Source organism: Carcharhinus amblyrhynchos, chromosome 30 (genome assembly GCF_965287045.1).
Source record: "Carcharhinus amblyrhynchos chromosome 30, sCarAmb.v2.hapA, whole genome shotgun sequence".
Taxonomy (NCBI): domain Eukaryota; kingdom Metazoa; phylum Chordata; class Chondrichthyes; order Carcharhiniformes; family Carcharhinidae; genus Carcharhinus; species Carcharhinus amblyrhynchos.
This window is the reverse complement of record NC_137353.1, coordinates 3,890,309-3,912,789: the sequence shown is the minus strand read 5'-3', so window position 1 is coordinate 3,912,789 and position 22,481 is coordinate 3,890,309. Positions and strand designations below refer to the sequence as shown.

Here is a 22,481-nt window from a genome sequence, read left to right as displayed (position 1 = left end):
TTAAGGAATTGTGCCTTTATGCACAGAACATTTGCAATTAAATGGATGAATTAATCACAAAAATAGATGTAAATGGATGTGATATTGTCTGGATTATGGCACATGGCTGCAGGGTGACCAGGGGAACTGAACATTCAGAGGTATTCAGTATTTAGGAAGGACAGACTAACAGGAAAAGGCAGTGGAATTGCATTGCTGGTTAAAGAGGAAATTAGTGCAATGGTGGGAATGGATATTAGCTTTGATGATGTGGAATCTGTTTGGGTAGTGCTGAGAAACACCAAGGGACAAAAAACATTAATGGGGGTTGCATATAGATATCCAAAGTACACTGGTGATGTTGGGAATGGCACAAAAAAAACATTTAGAGACACGTGTGATAAATGAACATCTGTAATTATGGGTGAATTTAATTTGCATGTAGATTAGTAACAATGCCATTGAGGAATTCCTGGAGAGTATACAGGATAATTGTCTGGACCAACAGGTTGAGGAACTAACTAGAGAATATGTTATCCAAGACTGAGTATTGTACAATAGAATCCTACAATGCAGAAGGAAGCCATTCAGCCCATCGACACTGCACCAATCACTATCCTACACAGGTTCCATCCCCATTTACCCTAGCTAATCCCTCTGACACTAAGGGGCAATTTAGCATGGCCAATCCACCTAACCGCACATCTTTGGACTGTGGGAGGAAACCAGAGCACCCAGAGGAAACCCACACAGACATGGGGAGAACGTGCAAACTCCACACAGACAGTGATCCAAACTGGGAATCGAACCTGGGTCCCTGGCACTGTGAGGGAACAGTGCTAACCGCTGTGACACCCAGAACAGACAAGAATAACTGGAAATCTAGTTATCCAAGGGCTCTTTGGGATGAGCGACCATAATCTGATAGAATTCTTCATCAAGGTGGAGAGTGATGTAGTGGATTCAGAGACTAGTGTCCTGAATCTAAATAAAGGAAAGTATGAAGGTATGAGGCTTGAGTTGGTTATGATGGATTGGGGAACGTTACTTAAAGGAATGATATTGGATGGGCAGTGGCAAACATTCAAAGAGTGCATGGGTGAATGGCAACAGTTGTTCATTCCTGTCTGGCCCAAAAATAAAATGGAAAAGATTGCCAAACAATGGCTTACGAGGGAAATTAGAGCTCATATTATTCCAAGAAAGAGACACACAACTTGGCCAGAAAAACAACAGACCTGGGGATCGGGATCAGTTTAGAATTCAGCAAAGGAGGACAAAGGGATCAATTAAGAAGGGGAAAATAGAGTACAAGAGTAAGCTTGCAGGGAACGAAAAACTGACAGTAAAAACTTCTGTAGGGATTAGGGAGAAATAGATTGGTGAAAACAGATGTCAGTCCCTTACAGTCAGAAACAGGGGGATTTATAATGGGGAAGAAAATTCTATTCTGATTGGCGGTTGGTGACTAGTGGAGTGCCACAGGGATCGGCGTTGGGGCTTCAGCTATTTACCATTTATAAAGATGATCTGGAGGAGGGGGCTGAGTGTAGGGTGACGAAATTTGCTGATGACACGAAGATGAGTGGTAAAGCAAACTGTGCGGAGGGTGTGGAAAGTCTGCAGAGGGATCTGGATAGGCTGAGCGAGTGGGCGAGGACCTGGCAGATGGAGTATAATGTTAGCAAGTGTGAGGTTATCCACTTTGGCAGAAATAATAGTGGAAGGGATTACTATTTAAAGGGCGAAAAGCTGCAGCATGCTACGGTGCAGAGGGACCTGGGGGTCCTTGTGCACGAGTTGCAAAAACCCAGTCTGCAGGTGCTCAAGAAGCCAAGTGGAATGCTGCCTTTATAGCGAGGGGGATAGAATACAAAAGCAGGGAGGTCTTGTTGCAACTGTACAGGGCACTGGTGAGGCCGCAGCTGGAGTACTGTGTGCAGTTTTGGTCGCTGCACTTGCGCAAGGATATTTTGGCCTTGGAGGGAGTGCAGAGGAGGTTCACTAGGCTGATACCGGAGATGAGGGGGTTAGACTATGAAGAGAGACTAAATAGACTGGATCTGTACTCGTTGGAGTTTAGAAGGATGAGGGGGGATCTTATAGAGACGTATAAGATAATGAAAGGGCTGGATAGGGTAGAGGTAAAGAGATTCTTCCCGTTAAGAAAGGATAGCAGGACTAGAGGGCACAGCCTCAAGAAACTTGATTAATCTATTTCAAATATATAGGGCTTTGAATAGCAAACACAACGTGGAATCAAAATATTTTTACAGATCTGTACAAATTACAATGGCTACATTTCAAAACTTAAAAAAAACTATATCCATGCCTCAATATTTACAGATTTGTGCTGACTACAATGATTACATTTCAATACCTAAAACTTTCTACACGCCTCAATATATTACTGTGTACCGTTATTGCTCAGGTTGGCACACAGCTCCGCAGGTCGAGGGTAATCTGCAGTTCCCGGGCCCTCGGTCTGCCTCCGTTAAAAGGCCTTACAGTGTGGCCTTTGTGGTCACTATTTGCCAAATGTTCCCCTACTGGAACCTTGACAACCTGACCAGGCTCATTTCCCAGAACTAGGTCCAGTATAACCCCCTCTCCAGTCGGGCTAACTACATACTGTTCCAAAGAACCTTCCTGTCTGCATTTTACAAATTCCTCCCCATCCAGACCCCCAGCCCAGTTCTGCTCACGTTGGCAATCAGATATGAACTACTGCAATTGAGTTCCAACAGACAAGATCACAGCGCAGCCTCGGGGAGGTCATGCGATATACCTCCTCAATGTTAATACAGGATGACTGGAATCTTGAGGTTTAATTGAATCATAGAACCCCACAGTGCAGAAGGAAGCCATTTGACCCATCAAGTCTGCAATCCCACCCAGGCCCTATCCCCATAACCCAATGCATTTACCCTAGCGAGTCCCCCTGACACTGAGAAGCGATTTAGCATAGCCAATCCTAATCTACAAATCTTTGTGCAGTGGGAGGGAACAGGAACACCCGGAGAAAATGCACACAGATACAGAGAACATGCAAAGCACACACACACACACACACACACAAACACACACACACACACACGAGGCTGGAATTGAACCTGGGTCCCTGGTGCTGTGAGACAGCAGTGCTAACGACTGTGCTACCGTGCCGCCTGTTGGAGTTGGGATTCCTTTTATTTTTGGAGACGCTGCTGTCGGGTTAATTAACTGCTGTTCTCTCTGTCGAACCCGTGGTGTTGGGACTGCTCATGCTTCAGTCATTAGCATCATTATGGAAGGTTAGGATCTGCAATAGATTTCCTTTATTTGGAGCTGGCTGGACCAGACTCCACAACCTCACGACCACTGTTATTTTCAAATTGTTGCAAAGCATCCTGGTGACCGGCTGGAGACATGTTGTTAGCTCAGTAAGTTTCCATTTTTAACAACACAGAAAAAAACGACTTTATAAAATAATCCGGCTGATTAATGTATTTTTTAATCTTTCACATCTCGACCTTAACACACCTTACCCCCCGCCCCCCAACCGTTTTGCAGAAATAAGAACATAAGAACATAAGAAATAGGAGCAGGAGTAGGCCATCTGGCCCTTCGAGCCTGCCCCGCCATTCAATAAGATCATGGCTGATCTGTCGTGGCTGATCTGTCGTGGCTCAGTTCCACTTTCCCGCCCTCTCCCCATAACCCTTAATCCCCTCTCTTATCAAAAACCCATCAACCCGCTTCTTAAAAATATTTAGCGAGGCAGCCTCCACCACTTCAACGGGCAGAGAATTCCAGAGATTCACCACCCTTTGAGTGAAGAAGTTCCTCCTCAACTCCGTTCTGAACCGCCCCCCGTTTATCTTGAGGCTGTGCCCCCTAGTCCTACTGTCTTTTTTGAGCGGGAAGAGTCTTTCCACCTCTATCCTATCCATCCCATTCATCATCTTATACGTCTCAATGAGATCTCCCCTCATTCTTCTAAACTCTAATGAGTACAAGCCTAGTTTATTCAGCCTCTCCTCATAGCTCAACCCCCTCAACTCCGGTATCAGCCTAGTAAACCTCCTCTGCACTCCCTCCAAGGCCAAAATATCCTTGCGCAGGTGCGGCGCCCAAAACTGCACACAGTACTCCAGCTGCGGCCTCACCAATGCCCTATACAGCTGCAGCAAGACCTCCCTACTTTTATATTCAATCCCCCTCGCTATGAAGGCCAGCATCCCATTCGCCTTCCTGATCACCTGCTGCACCTGCAGGCTGGGTTTTTGCGACTCATGCACAAGGACCCCGAGGTCCCTCTGCACCGTCGCCTGCTGCAGTTTTTCACCACGTAAGTAATAGTCCTTCCTACCATTCTTCCTACCAAAGTGGACCACCTCACACTTGCCAACATTAAATTCCATTTGCCATTTCCTGGCCCATTCGCCCAGCCTATCTAGATCCTTCTGCAGACTCTCCACACCCTCCGCACAATTTGCCTTTCCCCCAATCTTGGTGTCATCAGCAAATTTCGACACCCTACACTCGGTTCCCTCCTCCAGATCATCTATATAAATGGTAAATAGCTGAGGCCCCAGCACCGACCCCTGGGGCACCCCACTAGTCACCAACCGCCAATCCGAATAGCACCCATTGACCCCCACTCTCTGCCTCCTATTTGACAACCAATCCTCTATCCACGCTAACACCCTACCCCCAACTCCATGTCCTCTGACCTTCTGCAGTAACCTCTTGTGAGGTACCTTATCAAACGCCTTCTGAAAATCCAGAAAGACCACATCCACCGGCTCTCCTCTATCCACCGCCCTAGACACATCCTCATAGAACTCCAGTAAATTTGTCAGACACGACTTCCCTTTAATGAAACCGTGTTGCGTCTGCCCTATCAAGCAATTCCCTTCAAGATGCCTCGCAATTTCCTCCTTAATGACGGATTCTAACATTTTACCTACCACAGACGTTAAACTAACCGGCCTGTAATTCCCCGCCTTTTGCCTGGCACCCTTCTTAAACAACGGCGTAACATTAGCCGTTTTCCAATCCTCCGGCACTTCCCCGGAATCCAGCGACGTCTGGAAAATAACCACCAAGGCATCCACTATCACCTCCGCCATTTCTTTCAGAACCCTCGGATGCATTCCATCCGGTCCTGGGGACTTGTCCACAATCAGCCCCTCCAGTCTGTCGCGCACCACCTCTCTAGTAACAGTAATGTCATTAAGACCCTCCAGTCCTACCACCTTTCCATCGCTAACACCCGGCAAATTATTCACGTCCTCCTCCGTGAAGACAGAAACAAAAAAGTTATTCAAGACCTTAGCCATATCCCCATCCCCTACCACTAGGTCCCCTTTCTCATCCGCTAAGGGACCAACGTTCACCCTAGCCAGCCTCTTCCTTTTTATATATTTATAAAAACTCTTGCTATCCTTTTTTATATTAAGCGCTAGCCCAGCTTCATAGCTTCTTCTACCCTCCTTTATCAACTTTTTTGTCAATCTTTGTTGACATTTAAACCTTTCCCAATCCTCTTCTCGCCCACTGCTCTTAGCTACTCTAAATTCCTCCGCTTTTAATTTAACACTTTCCTTCACCTCCTTCGTTATCCACGGCTTATTACCTCTCTTCCTACTGTCCTTTTTAACCATCGGAATAAATTTCTGCTGAGCACCAAGAAAGATCTCCTTAAAGATCCTCCACTGCTCCTCAGCAGACCTACCTTCCAACGCGCTCCCCCAGTCCACATTTGCCAATTCTTCTCTCATCCTACCATACTCCCCTCTATTCAAACAAAGGACACGTGTCCGGGAACCCACTTTCTCCTCCTCCATCTGCAACAGAAACTCCACCATACAATGATCACTCTCTCCAAGAGGATCCTTCACCTCAAGGTCCCTAATTCTACCCGCCTCATTACATAGCACCAGATCCAAGATAGCTCGCTCCCTCGTCGGCTCCAACACACACTGTTCCAGGAAACTATCCCGGCAGCATTCCAAGAACTCCTCCTCGAGCCCACCTCGTCCAACATGGGTCGACCAATCAATATGCAGATTGAAATCCCCCATAACTACTGCCGTCCCATTCCTGCACGCCGCACTTATTTGCGCGTTAACAGCCCGCCCCACCTCCAGATCATTATTCGGGGGCCTATAGACGACACCCACCAGCGTCTTCCTCCCTTTGCTGTTCCTAATCTCCACCCACAACGATTCCACTTTCTGCTCTTTGGCTCCGATATCATCCCTTGCTACCACCTTGATGCTGTCCTTAATCAGCAGAGCTACGCCACCCCCTCTTTCCTCCTGCCTATCCTTCCTAAACACTTGATAGCCCTGTACATTCATCTCCCAGTCCCTGTCACCTTGCAGCCACGTCTCTGTAATGGCCACCAGATCGTATCCATTTGTGTCGATCTGCGCCACCAGCTCATCCACTTTATTCCGAATGCTTCGTGCATTCAGATAAAGCGCTTTCATCCCAGCCTTCTTCTGGACCCTATTTGCCGTAACGCCACCACTTGGGACATCCTCAGCCTCTTCCCTTACCTGTACCCTATCCTTAACTGTAAATGAAATTAATTCTTTTTAATATTTTCTGTTTTCATCTTTTTTTAATGTGGGTCACACGAAGGAAGGATCAGGAAACTTGGTAGTATAGAGGCATACTTTAATTCACGTGGCAAACTCAAACACACGATTTACCAGGTGGAAATGGCAGTTTCTGCTGCATCTTTGTTTTCAGTTTCGGGGCTGAATTCTCCGATCTCACCCACAGCTGGGATTCTCCAGTCCCGCTGCTGGGATTCTCCAGTCCCGCTGCTGGGATTCTCCAGTCCCGCTGCTGGGATTGGAGATTTGGCTGAGTGCCAAGTTCTCCATTCTCACTGGCAGCCGTAACAGGATGTGAATAATTGGAGAATTCCGGCCTTAGACTCTGGCCGTCTGGAGAGCATTGTCCATTGCAGCAATGTAAGTAATTCGGTGAGGATTTAAATTTCATCTGCTTGGGGAAGTCTCTTTGAGCACAAAACTTCTGAATTCATCTTCCCTCTGTTGTTGGGAGGGGGGGACAGGGGTGGGGGTTCAGGCATATCACCCCCCCTGTATCTTGGACTGAGACTGTGGGATTTACAGGGTGATGAGGCCAGAGGGATTGAATGTGGATTGAGCAGCTCATGGGAATCCTGGACATCTCACTCTGGTGGTGCCAGGACCTGAGATTATCTGATTGAATTGTTCTTAACATAGAAAGAAAATAGGAGCAGGAATAGACCATTCAGCCCTTCGAACCTGTTCTGTTATTCATTATGACCCTCCAACTCAGAAACCTGGACCTGCTTTCTCCCCATATCCTCTGATCCTTTTATTCCCAAGAGCTGTGCCTAACTCATTGACGACGTGAATGATTTGGCCTCAACTGCTTTCTGTGATACTGAATTCCACAGACTGACCACTCTCTGGGTGAAGAAATTTCTCCTCATCTCAGTCCTAAATGGTTTACCCCGTACCCCTGGTTCTGGATTCCTCTGCCGTCAGGAACATCCTTTCTGCATCTACCCTGTCTAGTCCTGTTAGAATTTTATACATTTGAGATTCCCCCCTTGCTGTTCTAAACTCCAGCGAACATAATCCTAACCAACTCAATCTCTCCTCAAAGCAGTCCCGTCATCCAAGGAATCACTCTGGTAAACCTTCACTGCACTCACCCGTGGCATGAACATTCTTCCTCAGATAAGGAGATCAAAACTGCACACAATATTCTGACTGGTACACAAGGTCACCCAGGTCTCGTTGCACATTCCCCTCTCTCTCAATTTATAGTCATTCAGATAATAATCTGCCTTGCTGTATCCACCAAAGTGGATAGAGTTGTACCTGTTAATTCTCAGACACTTTCGACCAGTTTCCTTACTCTGAGGTTTTACCCCGGTGCCCTCATTTGCAAGATGGAGAAAGGACAAACACAAGTAAAGGTTCAACAAGTTTATTAATAATAACACTATTAACCCTTAAATTACCCACATAAAACAAGAGGATAACCCAGATTGAAGTATATGACCCACAAAGATGATTGGTTAAAACAGCAGGCTCGATTCTCTGAGTCCCTTTGGTCCATCGTCACGAAGGTGAGTCTCGACGGCAGCTTCCTTCCTTCTCTGGTCAGTCTTCTGGATTGCCTCCTTCATCGAGTCTTCACTGCTGGTTTCTGAAAATGTATTCCTCTATTCCCTGCCTGCTTGCCTTTCTAGAAACTTCTCTGGCTTCTGGCCAATGAGGTCCCAGGAGGGGGTTCCAATACCCAGTGGGTTTCTTGATGTCTGCCTGACAGGACACCAGGGTCCGCCCCCCAAGTGTTCATCTCCGTGCTGTTGCTTACATGAACCTGTTATCAAATTAAGCCAACTGCAGGAACTCGCAGTGACAGGAAGTCTGGCCCAATCTGGGCTTCTAACAATAGGCTGGTGCATTTCAATGGGGTGCAATGTTCTCCTGCTAAGTCATGATGTGGAGATGCCAGCGTTGGACTGGGGTAAACACAGTAAGAAGTCTCACAACACCAGGTTAAAGTCCAACAGGTTTATTTGATAGTAAATCCACAAGCTTTCGGGGTTTGCCCCTTCATCAGGTGAGTGGAGAGTTCACGAAGGGGCAATCCCTGAAAGCTTGTGGGTTTATTATCAAATAAACCTGCTGGACTTTAAGCTGGTTTTGTGAGGTTACTCCTGCTAAGTATCAGTCAGGTGCAACAACCTTTGATGGGTGATTGATGAATCAGACCCAGACAGGTTTGTGTATTGTACAATTGGCCTGTCTGAGGTTTGACTGTTTGATTTTAATATGCCCAATTCTTTAATTTAGGATATCCAATTTTATCAGCCTTAAAACTAGGCCCTGTTTATATTACAATAGCCTCACATTTATTCACATTATACTGCATCTGCCATGCATTTGCCCACTCAAATTGTCCAGATCACACAGAAGCATCTCTGCATCTCCTCACAGCTCATCCTTCCACCCAGCACTGACTGACCCCTGTGATGCCCCAAATGTCATATATTTAGCGAGGTAGACTCCACCACTTCAACGGGCAGAGAATTCCAGAGATCCACCACCCTTTGAGTGAAGAAGTTCCTCCTTAACTCTGATCTAAACTGCCCCCCCCTTATCTTGAGGCTGTGCCTTCTAGTCCTGCTATCCTTTCTAAGCGGGAAGAATCTCTCTACCTCTACCCTATCCATCCCCTTCATTATCTTATACATCTCTATAAGATCCCCCCTCATCCTTCTAAACTCCAACGAGTACAGACCCAGTCTATTTAGTCTCTCTTCATAGTCCAACCCCCTCATCTCTGGTATCAGCCTAGTGAACCTCCTCTGCACTCTCTCCAAGGCCAAAATATCCTTGCGCAAGTGCAATAGTAGGAGAATAGTAAGTGAATAGTAGGAGAGATTACTATTTAAAGGGTGAAAAGCTGCAGCATGCTACGGTGCAGAGGGACCTGGGGATCCTTGTGCATGAGTCGCAAAAACCCAATCTGCAGGTGCAGCAGGTGATCAAGAAGCCAATGGAATGCTGGCCTTTATAGTGAGGGGGATAGAATATAAAAGCAGGGAGGTCTTGCTGCAACTGTACAGGTTACTGGTGCCAGGTCCTCACCCACACGCTCAACCTATCCAGATCCCTCTGCAGACTTTCCACACCCTCCACGCAATTTGCTTTTCCACTCATCTTCGTGTCATCAGCAAATTTCGTAATGAATGATTTGTGGTCATTCATGTTGCACGAAATAAAGTTACATACAGCTCATACTTTCAATATTTTGAAAGGTTATAACAAGCTCTGGCATTATAAAAGTAGAAACAAACTTGCTGCCTTTAATTCAAAATTTGAGACTGTCCGTGGTTTCAAAATGCAGCTTGTATCTTTTACAATGCGATTGATCTGATATTGATTATTGTTAATGAGTTTCTGTTGCGATGTATCCATTTGTAGAGGCTGCACTGTGCTTCCTTGTTCATTTCTTTTGACAATCCTCTTGACTTCCTGCACTGACTGTATTAAAGTGAATGTGGATCTGACAAATGCAGTGCATAAAACAGCCAGACCAAACGGCCAAAGTGATCATATAGTCCTGAAAACTGTTTTCTCTTCGTGAGGTTGTGAAGTAATTCCAGATGAACTTTGACTCTCTATTCCTGAATCAGAAATTTCACCTAAGAAAATACAGAAATGTCACTTTAGAATTACTGTTTAACTTTATGAAATGATAATACCGACTAAAAGAGTCTAAAAACCAGTACGTACAGAACAGGAAAATAATTAAGTACCAGAACTGAACCAGTTTGTGTGTGACTACACAGATATGAAGCAATGGGCAGGTCCTGTAATACAATGGAGTTAATGGTCATGTGATAATCCACGCACACACCTGGAATTACAGCAGTTTGGTCACTCACAATTGTTGAGTTTCAGAGTCAACAGAATCTGAAAATAAACCTCGTTAACATCTAATTATTTGCCAGGACCAGTGTTCTGGTGGGTTTACCAGGGCAGCAGAGAGGGCCATAAAGTAAAGAGCGAGAGCCATGGATAAGGTGAGGGAAGATGTGAGAAGTAAACTGGACAGGGCATGGCAGGTAAGCAAGCAAATAATAAGGGTAATGACAGCTTGGCAGGAAAGAACAAAACACTCACTCTTCAGATTGTGCCAGCAGAGAAAGCCAGAGGTCGCAAAAGTCGTGAAAAGGCAGAAATAAAGGTTCTTATATTAACACGTATAGCAACTGTTAAAAAACAGAAGAATTGTCAGCTCAAGTAGAAATAAATATGTGTAGGCACTATGGAGAAGTGGCTGCAAGGAGCCCAAGGCTGGGATGCCTGGGACATTCAAAGATATATGGCATTCTGGTGAGATAAGAAGCTGGGAAAAGGTGGTGAAGCAGCTCTGTTAATTAAGGGTGATGTTAGTACAATAGTGAAAGATGACTTTAGTTCTAACGGTCAAGATGTAGAATTGGTTTAAATAGAGTTAGGAAATAGCTACAGTAAGAATTCACTTCTGGGAGTAGTTTACAGCTTGTCTAAACCTCACTATATGTAGAATGTGGTTTACAGGAAGAAATAGTGAGGGCTTCTGAGAAATGTAGGGAAATAATCATGGGTGATTTCAATTTAGATGTAGATTGGATGAATCAGACTGGTTAAGGTTGCCTGGAAGATGAATTCTTGAAATGTTTTTGGGACAGTTTCTTACAGCAGCACATTCTGGCACCAGAGAACACGTTATTCTAGATCTGGTAACATGCAATGATGTGGAGATGCCGGTGTTGGATTGGGGTAAACAGGGTTGTAAGACTTCTTAACGTGCAATGAAACAGATTACCACATGGTAAAGAGCCTCCAGGTATTAGTGATCAGGACATGATTGAGTTTCATCAGTTTGAAGGAGAGAAGAGTGGTTAAGACTAGTGTTTTAAACTTAAAGGACATTTCCCAGTTGACAATCAGATTAAGGAACAGATCAGTAGAGATGCAGTGGCAGATATTTGAGATGCCATTTTATAACACTTAGCAAAGATGCATTCCAATGAGAAGGAAAGGAAAAGAACGTGTCATTTGTGGTGAACAAAGCAAGTTAAAGGTAGTTTAAAATTGAAAGAAAAGGAATGAAGATTAGTGGCAGGTCAGAAGATTGCACAGAATATAAGACAGTCAGGAATGACAAAAGGAACTGAGGCAAAAATTGTAATGCAAGTTAAGTTGGTTGGAAAAATAAGAAAACAGTCAGTGTTTACCAGTATTTAGAAAGGAAATGAGTAACTGTAATAAGTGTTGATTCTCCAGAGAGAGTCTGGGGAATTAACAATGGGAATGAGGAAATGCTGGATACATTGAACAGATGTTTTGTGCCTATCTTCATTGCAGAAAACATAAAAAACATCCCAGAAATAATTGTAAATCAAGAGGTGAAAGGGAGGGAGGAGCTTAAAGATTACAATTACCACGCTAAGGGAATGGAGAAAATTGTTAGAACTAAAGATTGACAAGTCCCTGGGACTGATGGTCTTTATCCTAGTGTTAAAAAAAGTGGCTGCTGAGGTTGTAGGTGCATTGGTTTCAATTTTCCAAAATTGCCAAGATTGTGGAAAGGTTTCATAAGATTGTAAAATAGTGAATGTGACTCCTTTATTCCAAAAGAAGAACAACAGAAAGCAGGAAACTGCAGGCCAGTTAGTCTAACATTCGTCACTGGGGAAATGCTAGACTTCATTATTTCAGTGGGGGCCCCATAGAATCACAATATAATCAGGCAGAATCAACATGGTTTTGTGAAAGGGAAATGGTGTTCGAGTTCTTTGAGGTAGCAACAAGCTTTGGGAATTAAAAAGAGAACTCCCATCTTTATTTGGTCTGGTCTATATGTGTCTCTAGATCCACAATAACTGGTTGACTCTTCATTGTCCTCTGAAATGACTGAGCAAGCCACTCCCTTCAAGGGCAATAAAACATAGCCTCACCAGCGATACCCAATCTGAAGGAAAGTTTTAAAAACTCTGTGGCACAGGAGAATCTGGGTAAACTGGTACATGAATCACAACAATGATAGCAAGTGTTTATGAAGGCAAATGGAATGTCGTCATTTGTTGCAAGGGGAATGGAGTGTAAAGTATGGAAGGAGAATTTTAGCATGGCCAATGTACCTAACCAGCATGTCTTTCAGACTGTGGAAGGAAACTGGAGCATGTGGAGGAAACCCACACAGACATGGGGAGAATATGCTGACTCTGCACAGACAGTGATTTCAGCCTCTCCAGCAGGAAGAGGCCCTGAAATTTAATGATATTCATCCTAGTGGCCTCTGCAATGCACAGAGTGTGGGAGATTCTTCTCTGAACTTGCCCTGAAAAGAAGTGTGAATTACTCCAGTTTTCATACGAATTCGAATTTTTTGAGAGAATTCCGCCCGGTATGTCCATAAGTAGTTACAATCCGTGGAGCCAAAATATTTCTTAAGAGCTTTTTACATTAACCTGCAGGTTGTTCTTTAAAGCATGCAACTCTGACTTTCAGGGAACAGTGCATCGTTAACATACCACGTTGTTTAGGCAATGGGCAAGGGATCCTGCATCATGAGTTACAGAGAGCCGGCATAGAGAATATGGGCTGAATGGCCTTCTTCTGCACTGTAACCATCCTGATTCTAAAAGGATTTTTGAGAAGATCCACCAAAGGTAGTCAATTGCAAGTTTCTTCTGTTTGATCTGCAGAAAATGAAACTACTTGTACACCATAATCATAAAGGATGTCAAAAACGATGCTTGGTGGGTTAACACACTGAAAGCTCTAGCACTGAATCATGTTGATCCAGACACTTCCAGATTCAATGGGCTAGACTCTCTGACCTCTCCTGGGATTCTCCAGTCCCACTGCAGTGAAGACAGATTAGGGTGAGCGCAAAATTCTCCATTCTCGCTGGCTGGATGTGAATGGCCAAAGTATTCCGGTCAACGTGTCTGTACTTCTCGGCTTTTTGGCTAAGATCAAGTGTCAGATCGGGGTAATGCCTGTTCTTGTCAGCTTGGACCTAGTATGGCTCTTTTGTAGGGACCATGAATTAGATTCAATCTGAAGTGGTTTTTGGAGTAAACAAGGAGATGGATTAAGGGTTTCCTTGTCCTCTCTACACACTGCCTTTGTAATTCTTGAGAAATGAATGACATTAAAAAACGTCTGTACTATGTTTGCTGATCTTAACTGGGACAACAATGGATCTACAAATGGCCTTAGTATTTCTCCCTCTGTTGTCACCATGCATTAACCGTGGAATGAAGTGTGCACAGAGGTGGCAAACATAGGAACATCGAAGTTGGAGTAGGTCATTTGGCCCTTCAAACCTGCTCCAGCTTTCAGTAAGATTGTAACTGATCTGGTTGTGGTCTCAGTCTACTTCCTGTCTCACCCCCTCCATAACTCCTGACTCCCTTGCTTAACATCTACTCTGCCTTAAATAAATTCAAAAAAACACAGCCTCCATATTTCCTGGGGAAACAAATTCCGCATCCTGACCACTTGGGAGAAAATGTTCCCATCATCTCAGTCTTAAACAGAGACATTTTCTTCATTTTCCAAATCAGTCCCTTCGTTTTAGTCTCCCCAACAAGAGGAAACATTCACTGTGTATCAATCCTATCAAGTCCACTCTGGATCTTATGGCTGGAATTTTACCACCTCACCTGTCCCGGACTCGGGGTGGGTGAGGCTCGCAGAATGGTATTCTCTGTTGGCCTCGGGTGGGATTTTATGAGCCTCGCCCAAGCGAGGCAAAACAAGGCAAAAGTCAGGAGTGTGATAGAATCCTCTCCACTTGCCTGGATGACTGCAGCTCCAATAACACTGAAGAAACTTGACACCATCTCTCTGGATGGAGAGTTTGAGGAGCTCGGCACGAAATTAAACAACTGATCCTCCAAGGTTATAATCTCTTGCAAATTGGCACAGGGTACATTAACTTAGAGAGATGAATAAATGGCTCAAAGTCTAGTATGGAAGAAGTGGGTTTCGATTCATGGGGTACTGGGATCAGCACTTGGAAAAGTGGGGCTGTATTAAACTGAAAGAGAAAACTTACTGGGGTTGATCTTAACAAAAAATTCTAAGTCCAGGACGGGCAGGAAAATGGGAGAGGTTCAGATCTGTTCTTTGGGCAAGTTCAAAGCTGCTATCCTGTTCACTGAGTGCATGAAAAAATTAGCAGAAATGATTTCTCGCTGTAGGGGGAGGGGAGTGGGGCAGAAGTCACCTGAATGTTGGCTGAGAGCAGCAGAGGGCATCATTGCACATGCACAGGTCTCTAGTAGCGGAGACCTTTCACGCAGCCTCTGCTGCTCCCAGCCTGCCTCCATAGCTCCCATAAAGCACATGCCTCACAAACATCACCATCCCAGTTATGTGGGAGTCCGCAGCCTATTGCGATCCTTACCACCTGCCAAGACCGGTTGCCCTCTCCCTCACTTCCCATGTCCGTGATCAGCCGCTGACCCACCCCCCCATCCCCAGCGATTAGTCACTCAACACCCCCTCCAATACCAGCCTTGATCATCCCCCTCCCTTCCCCCACCGATTCTATTGCAGAGTGACAGTGTCCCCCCCCACCCCCCGACCCTCCCCATGCCAGGGTGTCAGGCTGGCACTGACCAAGGGGCACTCCCCCGTGCTGCAGACCTGCGGGCGGCGGGGGGGGGGGGGGGGGGGGAGGGGGTGCGGGTACAATGGTCTCCGGTTCTACCCGTGAGGTCTTCATGATTGGTTCATGTTGGAGGCCACAGAGGCAAGTGAGTTTGGACAACAGCATCCTGCTTCATTAAATCAATGTAAAATATGTTTTAAATATATTTAAATAATTTATTCAGCCTCACACTGGAAATGGATTCAAGGTTGACCTCAACAAATATCTGGGACCCTTAAAGTCGTGAGAGGCGAGAAATCGATTTTTTGGCTCTCGCACAGTCTTACCATCTCACCTTGCTCATGGTGCAATGGTAAGATCGCCCCCACAATGTGGGGAAGAGTAATGATGAACGGGGGAATTGGGAAAGTTTTAAAAACCAGCAAATCGGGCCTCCTGGACATTTCCTGCCTCATAGAATCACTCGTAGTCTCAACAGGGACAGGTGCCATTGCCATATCACTGAAGCACCTGGGTGCTCGGAGGCATGGTTGGGCAGTGCCCATCAGGCATTGTTTGTCTGCAACTACTCACCAGGCACACTGGCACTGCCCACTGTGCATCATAACTGTCATGATGTGGGTATGCCGGCATTGGACTGGCGTAAGCACAGTAAAAGCATGCTTCGGGACATCCTTTCTTGCAACGTATCAGGTAGACAATGTTGGCCGAGTTGCAAGAGTATTTACCATGTACCTGGTGGATGGTATTCTCACGTGTGATGATGGTATCCATGTTGATGATCCGGCATGTCTTGCAGAGGTTGCTGTGGCAGGGTTGTGTGGTATTGTGGTCACTGTTCTCCTGAAGGCTGGGTAGTTTGCTGCGAACAATGGTCTGTTTGAGGTTGTGTGGTTGTCTGAAAGCAAGAAGTGGGGGTGTGGGGATAGCCCTGGCGAGATGTTCGTCTTCATCAATGATATGTTGAAGACTCCGGAGAAGATGTCGTAGCTTCTCCGCTCCGGGGAAGTACTGGACGACGAAGGGTACTCTGTCCACTGTGTCCTGTGTTTGCCTTCTGAGGAGATCGGTGCGGTTTTTCGCTGTGGTGCATCGGAACTGCCGATCTATGAGTCGAGCACCATATCCTGTTGTTATGAGGGCATCTTTCAGGGTCTGGAGGTGTCTGTCACGATCCTCCTCATCTGAGCAAATCCTGTGTATACGGAGGGCTTGTCCATAGGGAATGGCTTCTTTAACATGTTTAGGGTGAAAACTGGAGAAGTGGAGCATTGTGAGATTGTCTGTGGGCTTGCGGTACAGTGAGGTGCTGAGGTGACCGTCCTTAATGGAGATGCGTGTGTCCAAGAATGCAACTGATTCTGGGGAATAGTCCATGGTGAGTCTGATGGTGGGGTGGAATTTGTTGATATCATCATATAGTTGTTTCAGTGATTGTTCACCATGAGGCCAAAGGAAGAAAATGTCATTGATGTATCTAGTGTACAGCATCGGTTGAAGATTCTGTGCAGTGAAGAAGTCTTGTTCGAACCTGTGCATGAAGATGTTGGCATATTGAGGTGCAAATTTGGTCCCCATGGCTGTTCCATGTGTCTGGATGAAAAACTGGTTGTTGAAGGTGAAGACATTGTGGTCCAGGATAAAGCGGATGAGTTGTAAAATTGCATCTGGAAACTGGCAGTTGTCAGCATTGAGTACTGAGGCAGTCGCAGCAATGCCATCGTTGTGGGGGATGTTGGTGTAGAGCGCTGAGACATCCATTGTGACAAGGAGTGTCCCTGGTTCAACTGCTCTGTGTGTGCTGAGTTTCAGTAGGAAGTCCGTAGTGTCGCGACAAAAGCTGGGGGTTCTTTGTACAATGGGTTTCAGGATGCCCTCGACGTAGCCGGAGAGGTTCTCACACAGAGTTCCATTGCCCGATACGATGGGACAGCCAGGTGTGTTTGCCTTGTGTATCTTTGGGAGGCAGTAGAGATCTCCAATGCGGGGAGTACGTGGAATGAGAGCACGGAGGGTGCTCTGAAGGTCCGGATCAAAGGTCTTGATCAGATTGTTGAGTTGTCGAGTGTGTTCTTTGGTCGGATCTGTGGGTAATTGTCTGTAGTGTTCCTCATTGTTTAGTTGTCGGTACACTTCTTTACAGTAATCCGTTCTGTTCAGTATGACAATGGCCCCTCCTTTGTCTGGGGAGACCATGCAGACGCTACGACAACGGATGAATGAACATCGCTCGACAGTCACCAGGCAAGACTGTTCCCTTCCTGTTGGCGGACACTTCAGTGGTCACGGGCATTCAGCCTCTGACCTTCGGGTAAGCATTCTCCAAGGCGGCCTTCACGACACACGACAGCGCAGAGTTGCTGAACAGAGACTGATAGCCAAGTTCCGCACACGAGGACGGTCTCAACAGGGATCTTGGGTTCATGTCGCACTATCTGTAACCCCCGTGACTTGCCTGGGTTTGCAAAACCTCACTTACTGTACTGTCTGGAGTCAATACACATCTCTTTAAACTGTGATCAGTGCTCCTTCCACTCACATTATCAGCCACTTCAGGTCTTGAACAGCAGGTTAGGTGTAAGGATTCGCATTTTAATCAGTAATCTCTAAACTGTCTGTGCTTTATATGCTCTGTCTGAGGCCAGAACTCTCCATTCACCTGACGAAGGGGCTAACCCCGAAAGCTTGTGAGTATATTATCAAATAAATAGGTTGGACTAAAACCTGGTGTTGTCAGACTTTTTACCATCATAACTGTGCCAGTTGTGCCAAGAAGGTGGGCCTGAGTGGGGGTGGGATAACCGAAGGTGAGGGAAGTGGGGAGCTCTGCAGAAGACGAGAGCACTTCAGAGGAAGGCAATAATGGACCTCTGCAAGGGTATTTGGGGGGCGGGGGGGGGTTAAGGTGGGGTGTGAAAGGTGAATAATTGGCAAAGGGGGTGCACGCGGGGAGGCTGCAGAGAGAATTGTGACAGGGGACTCATTGGGAGGGTCCCAATGCCTGCGACTGTGTTGCCTTGAGGGGTTACACTGTCGGTGATGATTGGAAGGGGGACGGGGGTTGTTGGAGTCAATGTCTGTGGGGGAGGATTGGCAGGATATCTCCCAGTGCACTGAGTGACTGGGATGCCAGTGATACTGGATCCCAGCTTCCCTGGTGAGCAAAGGCTCTGCCACCTCCCCAGCCCTAACAGCTCACTGGAAAACCTGGTTTCTGACTTCTGTGCCACTTGGGGTGCGATCTTACCGGCTCACCATGCCGGTTGATCGGTGTTGTAAGCCGGTAAGATAGGGCAGGAGGTGAAATAAAAAAAAAAAAAATCGGGTTCACGCACAGTTTCTCATCTTTTGCAATCTTAGCAGCACGGTTTTGCCAGCAAAATCAGCCTTGCACCTGATTTCAATCTCAATGATTTGATTAATGAGTCTGATCTCTATTGTCTGGGCTCACTAATGTTGACCCCCCTCGGTTGCTGAGGTCCTCACTGGTGAAAATCACAGATGGTCCCCAACAACGGGGCCAGACGTGATGGCCTCACTGGTGGGAGCAGAGACATTGAGATTCCTGGGTGGTCGGGGGCAGGCCTGTATTCTGGCATTACCCACCCTGGCAGTGTCAAAGAGCGGAGCCTGGGGAGGGGAGGGAAGGGGGGAACTCTGCGGGGTGTGTGGTTTCATCAGCTGGAGCAGTGATAGGAAGCAGGAGGTGGTAGAACTCTGCAGATGCCTGTGGCCATGGTTGGGGGAGGTGTGTGGGTGTGGGTGTGACCAGGGGGGTCTCAGTACGCTGTATACTGGGAGATTAGGACCTGCAATGGCACCACTAGAGCTCAACAGCTGGCTGAGGCTCCACACCCCTACTGGCAAGAATTGCATGACAGACCTGTTATGCACGAGTGCCGTAAACTCCCAATACTTACCTTGTTGAAAAAAACATCAAGAAAACCTGCCATTTTCCCACCTGATTGACTGTGTGAATTTTTTTGAGAAAATTCCACCTTCAGAATTTTTTGGAAGATTGCACCCTTCATACATGTTTAAGACAGAGCTAGTCAGATCCTCGATAAGGGGGTGAAAGTTTATCGAGGATAAGCAGGAATGTGAGGTTGAGGTTACAATCAGATCAGCCATGATCTTATTGAATGGCTGAGCAGGAGTGAAGGGCCGAGTGGCCTACTCCTGCTCCTAATTCGTACGTATGGTCATAGCATCAACTGTTTGGGGTCTGACTCCCACAGGATCTCTACCTTTACCATTTCTTATCTCAACCAATCTGATCCACATCTGGCTTCCCTGTTATGGTATCACTGCCCCTCCACCAATTAAACAACTTGCGGGTAAAAATATGGATATTTGTGCAAGATACAGACACCAGAGGAACTGTAACCCAATCTGCATCACTGTGGGAGAAAAGAGCAAGGGGAGAGCCTGAGGAAAATATGATACACTATAAATTCTAAAGGGAAATGCGTTGTACTTACTAAAATATGCTGCAGGTGCTGTCACAATTTGTCCAGAGGATGCTGTTGTTTGGTCCTTGTTTGAATCTTCTGTTTCCTCACTCTTTTTCAGCAAAGTCTGGCTGGCAGGTTGTCCCTAACATGCAAACATGTTATTAAACTTGCAAATGTGGAAAGTCACAGTTTGAAATTAATGGTTCACTTGTCTAAGTTTAACTTTCTGAATGTAACACTGAATGAAACAGAAAATTTGTTCTATGCTCTGTATCAATTATTACTTAGTTTAGAAACACCACACGTAACCTTGAGAATTCTGATGTTTCCAGCTGGGAGATCAATCCCTCTGACACTAGTCACCACACTCTGGCGCCTGTTTGGGTACACCGAGGGAGAATTTTTTTGGCCAATGTGCTTAACCAGCATGTCTTTTGGACTGTGGAAGAAACCGGAGCAGCCGGAGGAAACGCACGCAGACACAGAAAGAACATACAAACTCCACCACAGACCATGAACCAAGCTGGGAATTGAACCCGATTCCTGGTGCTGTGGTGCAGCAGTTCTAACCACTGTGCAACCATGTCACCTGACTCATCCTCTTTTCCCTGTATATCCAGAGCTGATAATCCCTTAACATCTTTCCCCATAATCTAAAGTGTTCATGACAAGTGTTTATCTTGACTATTTATGGCCAATTTTGATTTCAGCACTTCAAAATTTATCATTCCATTAGCACAGTCAAGTCCTCTTAATCTGGAAAGCAGAAACAATTTCAAACTGTTCTTCTCCATAACTGTAATGGCCCCCATGATCTGCATGGGGAATCACTAATTGACCAAGTTGGGCTTGTTGAATATGAGCTCCCTGGGGATTGGTAATGAGCCAACCAGGTGGAGCTCATATACCGAGCCCTGTATAAAGCAAGAGCCTGAGAGGACCCATTAACCTTTTAGTCCCAGTTGGAACCTGTGTGTTCACCACAGGCTTGTGGTTATTGTTTATTTTCAGTTTCATTTTGTGCAATAAAAGCATGGTTCCTTTACAGCTGACTCCTGGAATTATTGTATTGGCAATGAGATAAGAGGAACATTCTGGTAACCCTGCTTATCAAATCTTGGTAAGCCAGTGTTGTTCAGTTTTGCAATGACATTTTTTTGGGACGTTGGAACCATACGACGTGAGTATTGTGGACTGGCCACAATATGCTGAGAAAATGAGGTACTTCTTTTGAGCAAACGAAATAGAAGGAGCTACTTCGCAAAAGATCATTCTGTTGACTGCGTGTGGGGCTGCAACATTCAGTATTATAAAAACTCTGACGTGCCAAAGTTCAGGACCTTTGGAGAGTTCGTAGAAATGGTGGCAAGTCATTACAATCCTAAACCTTCCTCGATCTTGCAATGGTACAGGTTCAATACAACTGCTAGATTTGCAGGGGAATCAGTGACAGAATTCCTGATGTGACTAAGAAAACAGGCAGAACATTGCAAATATGGCACAGCATTACCAGAAATGCTGACAGACCATTTAAGTGTACGGCATAGATGATCTAGCAACCCAAAGGAGACTTTTGATCGAGCCAAATCTAGATTTAAAAACAATCCACAGAGTTGGCCTTAGCTTGGGAGAATGTAGACTAAGGGGCCTAAGAGATGCACGGATCTTTGAATAGTAACATCCACAGGTTCGAGCGAGACCCCGACCGCAGACACCGGTTCCCGGTTGAACGTACTTGTGAAACCCGTCTTTGGGCAAGGGAAAAACGAGCAAGCAAAGAAGCCATGAAATTCTGACACTGGCCAAGAGAGATTTCCACAGTTTAGGGAGCAGCAGCATACCAGCACTGTGCATGCAGCCAGGGAGCCCCAAGCAAGTTACCAAAACAAACAGAGCAGAAATCGAGATCTTGGACAGTTTTCCAGGAGAAAATACTAATATAATGCTAACTTTAAAATGATATTGGAATATGATTCTGCAATGTTTTGAGCTTTAAGGTTTGCAGATATAATGATTTTATATGCTCGATTATGTATATTAAAATGATTATTTACCATTTCAGCCTCTCCATGCCTGTTATCTGTCAATAAAAAAAATAGAATAAGTGCTGTTAACTAGATTTATTCAATTTTTGTTCCACTGTTTATTAACATGAAAGTTATGTTAGCAAATAACACACAGGCCCCCATTTTAACCCCAGCCCCACTCAGCATACACAGTAATGGTTAAAATTACACTGAGGTGAGTTAACAGTCCGAGGTTGCACGGCTCCTGCCTGTTACTATCTTGCCTTTGCCAAATTTGAAGGTGACCAAGGCTCTCAACTTGGTGCAGATTAGATTTTAATGTACTGGTAGCCCAAAGTCTCAGCCCAAAGATGTCATAAAGCTGCCAAGTAATAAAGAAGCAGTCAGGAGGATACCTACACTGCCGGCAGCAAAGTATCAATGAGAAAATCTGAGCTCGGACTCCTTGTGGACCAAGAGGATCAGGAATGTTCCCATGACCCACAAAAATCACTGCCCAGACTTTCTGAAGTGTACCCAACAGCTGTGGTACCTTCAATTCCCATCTGCACTTTCCCCATCCTGAATGAACCTCTCCAAACCCCCTTCCCACTAACTGTCAGATACCAATCCCAGGATTTCTCTGATGTGACCTCCTGCTTTCCATGCAGGTTTGATTACAGTTTAGTGTTGAAAAAGGGGATTGGTTTGGCTCAGTTGGTTAGCGATGCACAGCAACGCCAACAGTGTGGGTTTAATTACCATACTGGCTGAGGATATTCACGAAGGTTTCACCTTCTCAACCTTGCCCCTTGCCTGAGGTGTGGTGATCCTCAGGTTAAAATCACTCAAT

At 45.7% G+C, this 22,481-nt stretch overlaps 1 long non-coding RNA gene across 1 annotated transcript; it reads right to left on the bottom strand.

The window, feature by feature from the left end:
* Nucleotides 1-8,739: 8,739 nt before the first annotated feature.
* Nucleotides 8,740-21,704, bottom strand: LOC145360146 (uncharacterized). Its single transcript, XR_013889669.1, has 3 exons — nt 21,677-21,704; nt 19,650-19,764; nt 8,740-10,195 (listed from the first exon to the last, which is right to left on the bottom strand). It is a non-coding gene; the product is annotated as an uncharacterized LOC145360146 (long non-coding RNA).
* Nucleotides 21,705-22,481: the final 777 nt, after the last annotated feature.